General features: G+C 38.8%; 1 long non-coding RNA gene across 2 annotated transcripts in view; it reads right to left on the minus strand.

Annotated features, from left to right (window-relative positions):
• Positions 1-5,960: 5,960 nt before the first annotated feature.
• The window catches only part of LOC125753315 (uncharacterized), a 70,887-nt gene continuing 61,403 nt past the window's right edge, over positions 5,961-15,444 (minus strand). For both annotated transcript variants that reach the window (XR_007404848.1, XR_007404847.1), the window contains one exon: positions 5,961-6,132. This is a non-coding gene — a long non-coding RNA (uncharacterized LOC125753315). The remainder of the gene's footprint in view (positions 6,133-15,444) is intronic.

Below are 15,444 nucleotides of genomic sequence, written 5' to 3' on the forward strand. Positions count from 1 at the left end.
AAATTTTCAATTGAGCTAAATAAAGAATATAAAAACTGGGGTTAAAAGACCCAGATTTGAGTCTGCTCCTTTGCTCTTTCTCACTATGTAATTTGGGGTGAATCACTTAACATCTCTAAGCTCAGTCTCCACCTGTGAAACGACTCCTGCCCCATTTGTCATAAATAACTGTTCTAAAGGGCAAATGAGGTAATATATGTAAAAAGTTTTATAATTGGTAAAATATGCAAAAAATGTAAACCATTTGCAGAACTTGACCTACAAACTAAGGGTGCTTCTCTCCATCATTCGTCCCTGAGGAAAAGATATAATAAATGGTTTTATACTGATTAAATTGTGCTCCTAGGTCATTTGTGTTTTATTGGAGAAACATCCCAAATACAGAAGAAAGTAGTTCTGAGTGTTTTCAGGATGCTGGGGGGGTGGGGAGGGCATATTTTTGGATGGTGGCTTTCCTTTTCCTTATGCCTCCATTATCAGCACATACATATTTATAGGAGGCCAACAATTCTCTTACCTCCAGAAACAATCACACTGCTAATTTCCAGTAATTGCTTTTTTGCAGAAATAATGATTGCAGAAAGGGAAGGCCACTCCATAGCACCTACAGCACGGGCTAGCTCTTACTAACTCCTGTGGGCACGTCATAAAGCTTTTATGGATGACGATTTGAAAACAAAATTCTAGAAATTAGTTTTAACACTTCCCCATGAGGTGATGCCTGTTGCCTTTATTGGAATTTAAACTGGAAGCTGGCTCCAGCCATCTGTTAAATGGCCACAGAAACTCCCCAGATGTTTCCCATGGGCCAGAGATAATATTGTGGCCATTCCTCTGCCCTCCTGGGAAGCTGGATGAGTCGAATTCATAATCAGGAAAAAAGAGCAGATATGTAGTGTCAGCCCTGAAAAAGTGTGCAGGGTAAGTGCAGGCAGCATTGAACATCTATACAGGTAAAAAAGATCCTCAAAGTTAGGTATTCTTAAGATGACAAGTCCAGAAATTCAAGCTTTCTGTGTTTTAATGGAATTCCCAGTATTTTAGTACTGATTTGATTCCTGTTATTTTATATGAACACATTCTCCTACATACACTTAATTTGGAGTGATTATTTTTATTTCAAAATCCTGAAGGTTGGTTTTCAGCCATTTACACACTAATTCTCCTGTCCTCTCCTATTACAATTTTCAGTAATCCTTGGCTAAATGTAAGTTTTAATAGAAAACTGAATCCAAGGTGAATCCAGCAGCAGCTGTCTGAGCTGCCCACTGGGCAGAAGCAGAGGTATACAGCTTACCAAATGAGGTGGTCAGCAGCAGTGGCCCATCCATGGGTTCACTGGCCCGTGCAGTAATCCTGCTGTCTAGAAGCTGAGATTATGGGAGTCAGGAATAACCAAGTGCTCATCACAATCAGCAGACAGGTAGAAGCAGGAACAGGGAAATACATGGAGTTTGGTCAGAGGATGGGGCGGTGCAGACAAGTGGTGTGGAACAACTGTGTGTGTCAATGTGATGCACCCAACCAGTGTGCCTTTGGGCCAACTGAACCAGATATGAACATGGCTTGTGCTGCTACTGTGGACTGTATTTCAAAGTTTATCCAAGTTAGTAAAATCTACAGGCTGATTTATTCATTACTGAATGCAGTATCTCTTAAAGTCTTGGCTTATCTATGTGTCCTAATTTCAAGGAGTAAAAAAAATAAGCATTTGTTGAATTAATACTATTTACAATGAACAGAAAACAAGTATCAGAAAAGGCCTGGAGATGCAGTATAGTTCTCAAGTCTAAATTCTAAATGCCTTAATACAATTTTCAAGTCTTGCCAAGAGCTGTAACTCTTATCCCCCTGCCATTCTCTCTGATTCGGCCACTACCTGAAATTTGGTTCACTTTTTTTTTTCCTGACTGTGCTAAAAAATTTATGCATCTGTCACCTTTTTCTCACGCCTTTCTCCTTTTATGGGGTTGCCATTTAAAGTAAAATTAAATAAAGACAACTTAGCAAGTCTATAATCAACCTCACAAGCCTTGGAGATTAATAGTAGAAAAATCTGATGCAGTTGTAAGTCTTCTAGGTAGAAATCAGATCATAAACTTTTGTAAGGATTTAAAGTCAATTCTTTGATTATCTTTAGAGAGATTGTTGTTTCAATGCAATGCCTATCAATATATCATTAACATTTTTCACAGAGCTGGAACAAATAATCCTAAAATTTGTATGGAACCAGAAAAGATGCTGAATTGCTAGAGGATTACTGAGAAAGAAAACCAAAACTGATGGCATCACGATGCCTGACTTCAAGCCATATTACAAAGCTGTGATCATCAAGACAGTATGGTACCGGCACAAAAACAGACACACAGATCAATAGAATATATAACCCAGAAATGGACTGTCAACTCTATGGTCAACTAATCTTCAACAAAGCAGGAAAGAATATCCAATGGATAAAAGACAGTTTCTCCAAGCCACATGTAGAAGAATGAAACTGGACCATTTTCTTACATCATACACAAAGATAAACTCAAAATGGATGGAAGACCTAAATGTAAGATAGGAATCCATCAAAATCCTAGAGGAGAAGAGAGGCAGCAACCCTTTTGACCTTGGCTACAGCAATTTCTTGATAGACAGGTCACCAACAGCAAGGGAAACAAAACCAAAAGTTAACTATTGGGACTTCATCAAGATTAAGAGCTTCTGCACAGCTAAAGAAACAGTCAACAAAACTAAAAGGCAACCTCCAGAATGGGAGAAGATAGTTGCAAATAACATATTAGATAAATGGCTAGTATCTAAGATCTATAAAGAATTTATCAAATTCAACATTCAAAGAACAAAGAATCTAGTCAAGAAATGGGCAGAAGACATGAGCAGACATTTCTCCAAAGAAGACATATACATGGCCAACAGACACAACAAAAATGTTCCATATCACTTCTTATCAGGGAAATACAAATCAAAACCACAATGAGATACCACCTCACACCAGTGAGAATGGGGAAAATTAACAAGACAGGAAACAACAAATGTTGGTGAGGATGTGGAAAAAGGGGAACCTTTTATACTTTGGTAGGAATCCACGCTGGTACAGCTGCTCTGGAAAACTTCCTCAAGAAGTTAAAAATAGAGCTACCCTACAACCCAGCAATTGCACTACTAGGAATTTACACCCAAAAAATACAGATGTAGTGATCCAAAGGGGCACCTGCACTGCAATGTTCATAGTAGCAATGTCCACAATAGCCACACTGTGGAAAGAACCCAGATATCCATTGTCAGGTGAATGGATAAAGAAGATGTGATCTATATATACAATGGAGTACTGCTCAGCCATCAGAAAGGATGAATACCTACCATTTACATCAATGTGAATGGAATTGGAAGATATTATGCTGAGTGAAATAAGTCAGCCAGAGAAAGAAAATTATCATATGGTTTCACTCATATGTGGAATATAAGAAACAGTGCAGAGAACCGTAAGGGAAGGGAAGGAAAACTGAATAAGAAGTCATCACAGAGGGGGAAAAAAACAATTAGAGGCTCTTAGCTATAGGAAACAAACTGAGGGGGCAGCCCGGGTGGCTCAGGGGTTCAGCGCTGCCTTCAGCCCAGGGGGTGATCCTGGAGACCCGGGATTGAGTCCCATGTCGGGATCCCTGCATGGAGCCTGCTTCTCCCTCTGCCTGTGTCTCTGCCTCTCTCTCTCTCTCTCTCTCTCTGTGACTATCATAAATAAATAAGTTGAAAAAAATTAAAAATATAAAAAAATAAAAATAAAAATAAATAAAATAAAAAGTTGTCTTGCTGGATGCCTGAGACACAGAATAGGTAAACTTTTAAGATCTGTCTCTCTAAAAAAAAAAAAAAAAAAAAAAAAAAGATCTGTCTCTCTAATCCTTATGTCTCTTACTACTGTTTTAGAGTCCTCAGGTCCAAATGTTGAAACAAAATTTAGGTTAATTATGGGAGAGCTAATAATTATATTTATAATAAACAGAATTAAGATGAATTACAGTGAAAGAAGACTTTAATGTCTGTCTAGTACCTTCATCTCAATGACAACTAAGGATCTGCACTTTTCCCTAACTGCCTCTGGGCTTAAGGTTAAGGGGGAAAAAAAGGAGAAAAATTCAGTCCACATCTGTACCACCAACTAAAAATAATACCAGTTGGATTACAGACCAAAATTCTGGAATTATCAAAGTTTTAGAAGAAAGCATAGGAGAAAAAATTTTAATTTGGCTTAGACAATTTCTTAGATACAACATAATAAATATAATCTAAGTGAAAAAAAAATGACAAATTAGACCATCAAAATTAAGAACTCCCGCTCTTTTTAAGACCCAAGGAATAAGAAACTACATAGTGAGAGAAAATATTTGCAAATTACATATCTGTAAGAGGACTTGCAACCAGAAAATAAGACCACTTTCAAAAATCAATAATAACAAGTAACACAAATACAAAGCATACAAATGATTCACACAGACATTGCATCCGAGGAGACACAGCAATGATAAAAAAAACACACCTTCAATTATCTTGAGCCATTTGGGAAATTCAAGTGAAAACCACCATAAGATAACACTGTATACTTACAAGAATATCTGAGAAAAAGAAATCAGACTTAGCACCACCTCCAATCCTCCCAAAAAGAACACATAGTACACAATTCTATTGATTCCAAATTGTAGAAAATAGAAGATAATCTATAGTACAACTGAGGGCTGCTGTGTGTGTGTGTGTGTGTGTGTGTGTGTGTGTGTGTGTATGTAAATTTCCTTCTCTGTGTCCCATTCCTGTATCTACCAAGGCAGAACCTTTGCCCAATATGATAGCAAGAGGATGATGAAATCAGTCACATGTGCTTTGGGTCTTTGGGTCTGACCTCTGTACATTAGGTAGAGTTGAAGGTGCCATAGCTCCAAGAGGCCAAACCCCTTTGATATGTATAGCCACAACCTGATGGCCCTCCCATTCACAGGGAGCCTGGCCAGAGTCTTACTACTGTCCATTATTGACCATGTAGAATGGAATAAGACTTTGCCCACAACTGGGATTTTATTTTCCCTTTGGTTAAAATGGTGCTATTATTCCAACCGTCGCCTTCAAAATTCCTGTGAGAATAGAAAGAAAATCCCTTGATCTATCAAGATGAGTAAGTTTTCCCCAGGATCAGCATGTCTTGGTTTCTCAAATGACAGAAATCACCAAAAATTATTTTACATATTGCGGGCACTTCAGCTGTATACTTTTTCACTTGTTTTTTTTTTTTTAATTTTTATTTATTTATGATAGTCACACAGAGAGAGGAGAGAGGCTGAGACACAGGCAGAGGGAGAAGCAGGCTCCATGCACCGGGAGCCCGACGTGGGATTCGATCCCGGGTCTCCAGGATCGCGCCCTGGGCCAAAGGCAGGCACCAAACCGCTGTGCCACCCAGGGATCCTCAGCTGTATACTTTTATGATCATTTAATTATTTCTATATCTTCATGAACATGTTATTGCTTACAGCTTCATTGAAACTTCTAGGGAAATAAAACATAATTCTACATTCCCAAATGGCTTACTCATCCTAACTTTTAGCATCTCTCTTTTTTGCTGCCCTTCTTCAAATCCCTCTACCCAGATGCATCTTAGAAGAGTTTGCTTTTACACATCTAAATCTTCTGATAATTTTATTCAAGAAGGTATTCAGAGATGAAGTTTAAATGAAAGCACCAATGCTTTCCTTAGTTCTATCTAGGAGTGTCAACATTCACTCATGTTCTGAAAGTCAAATGTGAATGTGGCATATGAAGCCACATGTGCCATCAAAAGACCTCTCTTGTCAGTCCTGAAGCCATGAACCAAGAGCTGATTAAACACATTGTAAGTGCTACAAAGGCTGTTACTTACTACAAGAAATCTGACATTGTCGTTTGCAAGACTTTCCTTTATTAGCCTCAGATTCCTCTTTAGTGAAACTCAGGTTGCTCCTTCACAGTAGCCTTGTGACAAATAAAAGCAAATGGAGCGTATATCAGTGGTGCAGACAGCACAAAGTAGGCACCGTTGTGCATGAGTGTGCTCTGGCTACTGGCACCTGGTATGCATAACTCTTGGCTCTGAAGAGCTGTAACCTAGTAGGAAGGCGAGAAAAAGCAAAATAAATGCACAGAGGAACAAAAACTGGGTTACATGTGGTGCCACTGAAGCCAAGGGCATCAGTTCTGCAATCAACTTCCCTTAGTTCATATCAAAAACACTCCAGTTGCAGGCTGAGTGAACTCGGTTATGTAATTCTTATATCTCAATTTTCCCAAATGTAAAGTAAAATAAGAGTATTATCTAATTCATAGAATTTTTATAAGGATCAAGTAAACAAATGCATAGAAATGCTTAGAACAATGCCTGGCAAAGAGCGCTCAGTAAGCTTAAGCTGTTAACCACACTTACCGAGGCAAAATAACCAACGCAATCTTCAGTAAGATCTGACTCATTTTAATTTTTGGTTCTAAAATGTGTTTCATCTAAGCCCCCTTACCTTCCATGAGCAGGCCCTCAGCTACCTCTTTAGCCTGTCCTGGACCCCTTGTTACTGTTACTTATATTCTGCGTCCATTCAATCACTTGCTATACTCTAACCTGCCATTCTCTGCAAGGAATGTCGTTTTCTATAAACATTCAAAAAGAGGGAAATTTGGTAACACATAGTGAAGCAGATAGGTATGCGAGCTCAAGAGGGAGGAAGGTCACCTGTCACCCACACAACCCTGTAGGTTGGTCTTCAGTCCTTAGGGAATCTGTCACACGTTTCTCCAACTCAGAGATCTAATTTCATCAGCCCAGTGCAAATGGATACCAGTCTGAGAATCAGATTTATCAACATACTGTAGTGTGCTAAAGAATAGCTCCAAAGTTATCAGGTCCTAAGCCCTAGAACTGTGCCTAGCACCCAATAGATGCTAAAACAATGTTTGCCACATTCCTCTTGGTTGTAAAATAAGCCTCCTCATATAATTTTCAGGCCAATGAACCAATTTAAATCTCAATCATACCAAAGTGTATGGCCACTAACTATGCAAATGCTCTCCCTCAGCCTTTGTTTCCCACTTTCTTGCGTCTTTTGCCTTCCAGAACATTTTCTACCATCTCCACTTGTTCTTCACACCTCCTTCCCCCTTTTAGCTTCCTCACACACCCACACCCTGCATCCTCCACCCCAGCTGGCTGCCTGCCACTTGAGAGGCTCCTATGGAACCACCAGTTCTCTGTCCACCTCCCAAGTGCCGCCTTCCTCACCATTACCCAAGGAAACAGCTCTCAAAATACCCAGTAGAAGTGCTGCTGACACTTGGAGTCTGTCTTCAATGTTACAGTTTCAAAAAACAAAACCAAAACCAAAACAAAATAAACAATTTAAAAAAAAAAAAAAACCTTAAAATACGGGGCCTGGAATTACTTCTTTTCATTTGCATGATAATGGACTCTAAAATGTCTCAGGAAAATAACTTCAAGGCTAATGGTCATGGATATTGGTTTTTCAGAAGGAAGTGAATATCACATGAAAATATACAACATAATTAATTGTAGCTGAACAGAGGAGATGTAAGCCAGTCTACAATACTAAATATACAAAAAGCTAAAAAGGCACCATACTAAGGAAAGTTATTTTCCACAGTAAAGAAGAAAACATTGTAGTCATAGTTCTTATAACAAACTTACTAGATTCCTTCAACCGTATGTATGTATGTATCCTTTCAGTATACATACAGCATAAATAACATATGTTGAGTAGCAGATAGGCCTTGGTAATGCCGATGTTTTTGTAAAATTTCTAATTAAAATCTATCTTTCAGGGTTGCACGATATTTATGTGTATCTAATGTCTTTTTGTCATGGTGTCCATCTATCTCACTAAATAGCTCTTGTTAAATTAGTTAGCATTAGGTTCCCATGTTCAGTTTTCCTACATTTTAATGCATTTTATCTCAACCAAGTATCTTTCAGGAGCATTAGAGGGATATGGATATATTTTGTGCTACTACTTGATAATACTTGGTTATCTATTAGAAATCTGATAACTTCACTTGTGTAAAATTTAAACCCTGACTTTCTCCCACTAAAAGCAAACAAAAACTGACTCTCAACCATGGGCTTCCTCTTCTCAATTAACTGGAACTCAGATTTCCAGTATTTCAAGTCCCAAACCCCACAGTCATCCTTGACTCCTTTCTCTCACACATCATGCATCCAATCTATTAGCACTGCTATGAAAATATATCCAGAATCCAACCACCTCTCACCTATTCACTTACTATTACCCTGGTCTGAGCCACCAGCCACTCTGGCCTATATTTATGATGTGATTATATCACACTTTTGTTCCTTGAATATCTCTTTCGCAGATGGCATGCAGAAGTAACCTTTAAAAAATATGTCAGGGGACTTCTGGTGATGATGCCAGAATAGGAGGATCCTAGGCTCACCTCTTCCCACAGTTACACCTAAGTAACACCCACAGAAGAGAAAATAAACTAGAAAATGTCCTGAAGATTGGCAAGACTCTCCACAGCTAAATGTAGAGAAGATGCTACATCAAAGAGGATTAGAAAGGTGAAGATGTGACTGGGAGCTAACTGACCATAGGATTATATGCGGGAGAGAAGGACATCTCAGGCGAGGAGAAAGGAGAGGAGCAGACCCCACAGCAGGGACCCCAGGTATGGGGACCAGCACTAGGAAGATAAATCCCTGTATCATTGGGCTTTTGAAAAATAAAGAGTCCTAACTTTGCAAGTTCTTACAATCAGTGGGGCTTAATAGCCAGAACTTCAAAAATCAGTGGCTCCACTCTGGGAGAGCCTAGAGAACAATAGGAAATGGAGTCCTCACCTGAAAAGAGACAGCACAATGAACAGCCCAACAGAGATAAAGCACAGAAACAGCAGTTGGAAAAATGCCTGGGGTATATAGGAAGTACATTTATTTACTGATCTCAGAGGATGTGCTGGAGGGGCTGGGATCTTTAGGAAACCTCTCTAAGAACAGAAGAACTGGCAGGCACTATTTCTCTCCCCTGCCCCCCAAACCTAGATACACTGACACCTGCAGGAACTAACACAGGGCAAACACTCTCCATCTAGCTTGCTAACAGCAGGCCTTGCTCCTGCAGGCTTCTGTAGATTGACCCCCTCTATCTTGTCCTGGGCAGGTTTCCTGGGGAAGCTGCAGGTCCCCTTCTGCAGCAGACAGGCCCAGAACTTGCTGGCACCCTATACTCCACCCCTTCCCTCTCCTGTAGACACACTCCCTCCAACATGCCCTTGGCCGGAGACCATCCAAAGAGGTGCCAAAACCTGTCAGAGTGCAAAGCAATTCTAAAAGGGTCAGCATTACTCAGAAGTGACTCCTGCCCTGAGGAGAGGGAAGGATAACCACAAATGCCAGACTATCACCCCAGCAGTGGGCTGGGGGCAGATACCTGGTCTGATTGCAGGCTCTGCCAACCAACAAAAGCTTCCCTGGGGGCAACAGAGGGAGAGTGCCCTGCACTCTGCTCTTGTGTAGCTCTGGCAAGCACCTGGTCTGATTCAATTCAAACCTAAGGCAGCCCCAATATGACCCACTAACACAATGACCACATCCTACCCACAACCGCAAGGTGAGCCATTGCTAATTAGTGGACTGAAAGCAAATGTGGCTCAGCTATAACAGCAGGATGCAGAAACACATAGAGGAGACATCTTTGAAGCACCAGTTTCTGGTGAAGATGGGGTATTATACTGCAGGGCTCCACAGGACTTTTTCTACATAAGACCAGTACTTTCAAGATCAGGAGACATAGCAGAATTTTCTAATGGATAAAAAGAGGTACAGAGAATAAGATAAAATAATGAGACAGTGGAATATGCCACAAGTGTAAGAAAAGGACAAAATAAGCAAGAGAGCTAAAAGAAATACAGATAAGAAACATGCTTGAGGGGCACCTGGGTGGCTCAGTGATTGAGCATCTGCCTTTGGCTCAGGTCATGATCTGGCGTCCTGGGATTGAGTCCTGCATCAGGCTCCCCACAGGGAGCCTGCTTCTTTGTCTGCCTATGTCTCTGCCTCTGTCTCTCTCATGAATAAGTAAATAAAATATTTTTTAAATGAAAGAAACATGCTTGACAGAGAATTTAAAATAATGGTCATAATGGTCCCTGGACTTCAGGAATGAGCTGAGTGAGACCCTTAACGAAGAGATGGAAAAGAACCAATTGGAAGTGAAGAACTCAATTAATAATTTTTTTTAAAAAAAAGAACTCAATAAACAAAATACACTAGAAACAAAATACACTAGAAAAAATTAATATTTTTTTTTAAAAAAAGAACTCAATAAACAAAATACACTAGAAATAGTCTAGAGAAAACAGAAGAATAGACCAGTGACCTGGACACCAGATTAATGAAAACTGATCAAGCTAAATGGAAAAAAGTAAAAATAATAAAAAATGAAAAAAAGACTTAGTAACTCAGCAACATCATCTGCATTATAGGGATCCAGGAGGAGAACAAAGAAAAAAGGGGGCAGAAAATTCATTTGGAGAAACAGCTGAAAACTTCCCTAATCTGATATAGATGTCACAGAGAACCCCCAATAAAATCAACCCAAGGAGGTACATACCAAGACATGCAGTAACTGAAATGGCAAAAAGCAGTGATGGAGAATTTTAGAAGCGGCAAGAGAAAATAGTTACATACAAGGGAAACCTCATAAGACTCCCAGCTGAATTTTCATGATATATTCAAAGTGCTCAAAGAAGGGAAAAAAAAAAAAAAAAAAAAACTATAGCCAAGATACTCTACCCAGCAAGGCTATCATTCAAAATAGAAAGAGAGAGAAAGAGGTTCTCAGACAAACAAAAGTAAAAGGAATTCATGATGATTAAACCAGCCCTATAAGATATGTTAAAGGGACTCTTTGAGTAGAACAACCACTGATAAGATTAAGAAAAGTAAGAAGCACGAAGGCAGTAAAAAATAAATATATCTGTAAAAATCAGTCAAGGGACAGCCAAGGACTCACAACATGAAAGGATGTGAAGTATGACACCTATATATGACACCTATACTATATAGGTATATATAGTATACCTATAACATTGACAGGGGAAGGAGTGGAGTATGGAATGGATTCAAATTCAAGTGACTATCAACTTCATATAGACTGCTATATGCAGAAGATGTTATATACAAACCTAATGGTAACCACAAATAAAACCCAATAATAGATCTGCAAAGAATAAAGAGAAAGGAATCCAAGTATATCACTAAAGAAAGTTAACCAATTGTGAGAGAAGACAGCAAGAAGCAGAAAAGAACTATAAAAATAATCATAAGTAAAAAAATGGCACTAAGTATATATCAATAATTACTTTGAATGTAAATGTAACAAATACTCCAATCAAAAGACATAAAGTGTCAGAATGGATAAAAAAACAAGACCCATGTATATGTTGCCAACAAGAGACTCATTCCAAACCAAAAGACACAAGCAGATTGAAAGTAAAGAGATAGAAAAGCATTTTACATGCAAACAAAAGTGAAGAGAAAGCTGGGGTATCAACACTTATATCAGACAAAATAGGCTTTAAGGCAAAGACTATAACAAATAACAAAGAAGGGCACTATATAATCATAAAGTAAATAATCCAACAAGAAGTTATAATAATTATATATATATATACCCAACATGGGAGAACTCAAATACACAAAAGAGCTAATAACAAACAAAGGAAGTAATTGATAGTAATACCAATAACACTAGGGGAATTTAACACCCAAATTACATCAATAGACAGATTATCTAAACAGAAAATCAGCAAAGAAACAATGGCTTTAATGACACATTGGATTAAATGAATCTAACAGATATATCTTTTTTTAAAGATTATTTATTTATTCATGAGAGACACAAAAAGAGAGTCAGGGACACAGGCAGAGGGAGAAGCATGCTCCCTGTCGGGAGCCCAATGCAGGACTCGATTCCAGGACCCCGGGATCACATCCTGAGCCGAAGGTACATGCTCAACCACTGAGCCTCCTAGGAGCCCCTCTAACAGACATATTCAGAACATTTCATCTTAAAACAGTAGAAAACACATTCATCTCAAGTGAATATGGACCCTTCTCCAGAATGGATCTCATATTAGGCCACAAAACAAGTATCAATGAATTCAAAAAGATCAAAGTCATACCATGCATCTTTTCTAAACACAATACTATAAAACTAGAAATCAACTATGAGAAAAAATCTGGAAAGAACAAAAATACATGGACATTAGATAACATGCTGCTAGAAAATAAAGGGTTAAACTAGAAATAAAAGGAAATCAAAAAAGTACATGGAGACAGATGAAAATGAAAATACAGCAGTCCCACATCTTTGGGATGCACCAAAAGCACTCCTAGGAGGGAAGTTTATAGCAATACAGGCCTACCTCACGATGCAAGGAAAATCTCAAATAACCTAACCTCAGATATAAAGTAGCTATAAAAAGAACAAACAAAACCCCAAACCAGCTGAAGGAAGGAAATAATAAAGATTAGAGCAGAAATAATAAAAAAATAAAAGATAAAAAAGGAATAATCAGTTAGGAGCTGGTTCTTTGAAAAGGTCAACAAAATTGATAAACTTTAAGCCAGATTTACCAGAAAGAGAGAGAGAGAGAGAGAGAGAGAGAGAGACTCAAGCAAAATTAGTAATAGGAGAACACTGACACCACAGAAATACGAAGAATTATAAAAGATTATGAAATTATATGCCAACAAGTTGGACAAATTAGAATAAATAGATAAATTCCTAGAAACATACAACAACCTAAAACTGGATCAGGAAGAGATAGAACATTTGAGCAGACTGATTAGCAGCAATGAAATTGAATCAGGAATCAAACTCCCAACAAACCAAAGTCCAGGACTAGACCCCTTCACAGGTAAATTCTACCAAATAGTTAAAGTGTTAATCTAATCTCAAACTATTTCAAGAATTAGAAGAGGAAGGAAAGCTTGCAAATTCTTTCCATGAGCCCAGCATTATCCTGATACCCAAACCAAATAAATATACCACCAAACCGAATCCAATATATTAAAAGAAAACAATCACCATGACTGAGATTTATTCCTGCAATACAGGTGTGGTTCAATACTTGGAGAATACTAAGGCGAGAATACTAATACATGGAGAATACTAAGGTGAGAACACCTCCTAGTTTATTGGAGATGGATCATAGGATGTCAAATCAATCTGATACATCACATCGTCAAGAGAAATAATAAAAATAGTATGATCATTTCAACAGATGCAGAAAAAAAATGACAAAGTACAACATCCATTCATGATAAAAAAAAAATTTCTCCATAAAGTGGATTTAGAGAAACATACCTCAACATAAGAAAGAAAAATATGAAAAACCCACAAATACATCATACTCAGTGGGGAAAAACTGAGAGCTTTTTCCCTAAGATCAGGAACGAGACAACGATGTTCATTCTCACCACTTTTTTTTTTTAATTTTTTTAATTTATTTATGATAGTCACACAGAGAGAGAGAGGCAGAGACACAGGCAGAGGGAGAAGCAGGCTCCATGCCCCGGGAGCCCGACGTGGGACTCGATCCTGGGACTCCAGGATCGCGCCCTGGGCTGAAGGCAGGCGCCAAACCGCTGCGCCACCCAGGGATCCCATTCTCACCACTTTTATTCAACATGGTACTGGAAGTCCTAGCCACAGCGATCACACAACGAAGAGAAATAAAAGGCATCCAAAGTGGTAAGGAAGAAAAAAAAAAAGTTCATCACTTGCAGAAGACATGATACTATATTCAGGAAATTCTAAAGACTCCACCAAAAGCTACTAGAATAGATAAATGAGTTCATTAAATTTGCAGAATATAAAATCAATATACAGAAACACCTTGCATTTCTATAATAATAATGAAGTAGCAGAGAAATTAATAAAACAGTTCAGGGACACCTGGGTGGCATCTGCCTTCCTCTCAGGGCGTGATCCTGAAGTTTGGGGATCAAGTCCCATATCAGACTCCCTGAGAGAAGCCTGCTTCTCCCTCTGCCTGTGTCTCTGCCTCTCTCTAGTGTCTCTAATGAATAAAATAATATCTTTTAAAAAATAATAAAAATTAAACAGTTCAATGAACAATTACACCAAAAAATAATAAAATGTCTAGAAATAAACTTAAGCAAGGAGGTAAAAGACCTGTACTCTGAAACACGAAAATGCTGATGAAAAAAATTGAAGATGACACAAATGGAAAGATGTTCTAAGCTCATGTTCTATGCTTCAAGTATTGTTAAAATGTCTGTAATAACCAAAACAATCTACGAACTTAATACAATCCCTATCAAAATACCAGCGGTATTTTTCACAAAACTAGAACAAAGTATCCTAAGATTTGTATGGAACCACAAAAGACCTCAAATACCCAAATAATCTTGAAAAAGAAAAACAAAACTGAAGCTATCACAATGCCAGATTTTTTTTAATTTTTTTTTTTTTTTATGATAGTCACAGAGAGAGAGAGAAAGAGGCAGAGACACAGGCAGAGGGAGAAGCAGGCTCCATTCCCCGGGAGCCCGATGTGGGATTCGATCCCGGGTCTCCAGGATCGCGCCCTGGGCCAAAGGCAGGCGCCAAACCGCTGCGCCACCCAGGGATCCCACAATGCCAGATTTCAAAGATCTACTACGAGCTGTAGTAACCAAAACACTATGGTACTAGTGCAAAAACAGACACATGGATCAATGGCACAGAACAGGGAGCCCAGAAGTAAACCCATGATTATGTCATCAATTAATCTTTGACAAAGGAGGCACAAATATGCAATGGGGTAGACTGTCTCTTCAACATATGGTGTCGGGAAAATCAGACATAACCTGCAAAAGAATGAACCTAGACTGCTTTCTTACACCACACACAAAAATAAACTCAAAATGGATTAAGGACCTAAATGTGAGACAGAAAACCATAAAAACTCTAGAAAAGAGCACAGGTAGTAATTTGTTTGAGACTGGCCATAGCAACATCTTTCTAGATACATCTCCTGAGGCCAAGGGAAGAAAAGTAAAAAAAAAAAAAAAAAAAAAAACGTCTTGTGACCACATCAAAATTAAAAGCTTCTGGACCCTAGGATCAGATCTGCAGCTGCTAAGTCCTGCTGCAGAGATGGCACCTGGTACCCAGACCTTCCCACTAGTCCTGAGGGTGCTGAGCACACAACAAACAGCAGCTGCAACCCCATGTTACCAGCTACCATAGCACACCTTGGAGCCCAGGGTGCTATCCTAAGCTTGGAGGAATTACTGGTGGCCCCACAAATTAGAGGCCTCATTTTCTAGCCCTTGTTCTCAGGAGCTATCCTATCTACCAGTCAAGCTTCCAGATGCCCCAAATG

Source organism: Canis lupus, chromosome 22 (genome assembly GCF_003254725.2).
Source record: "Canis lupus dingo isolate Sandy chromosome 22, ASM325472v2, whole genome shotgun sequence".
In the NCBI taxonomy this organism is placed as follows: Eukaryota; Metazoa; Chordata; class Mammalia; order Carnivora; family Canidae; genus Canis; species Canis lupus.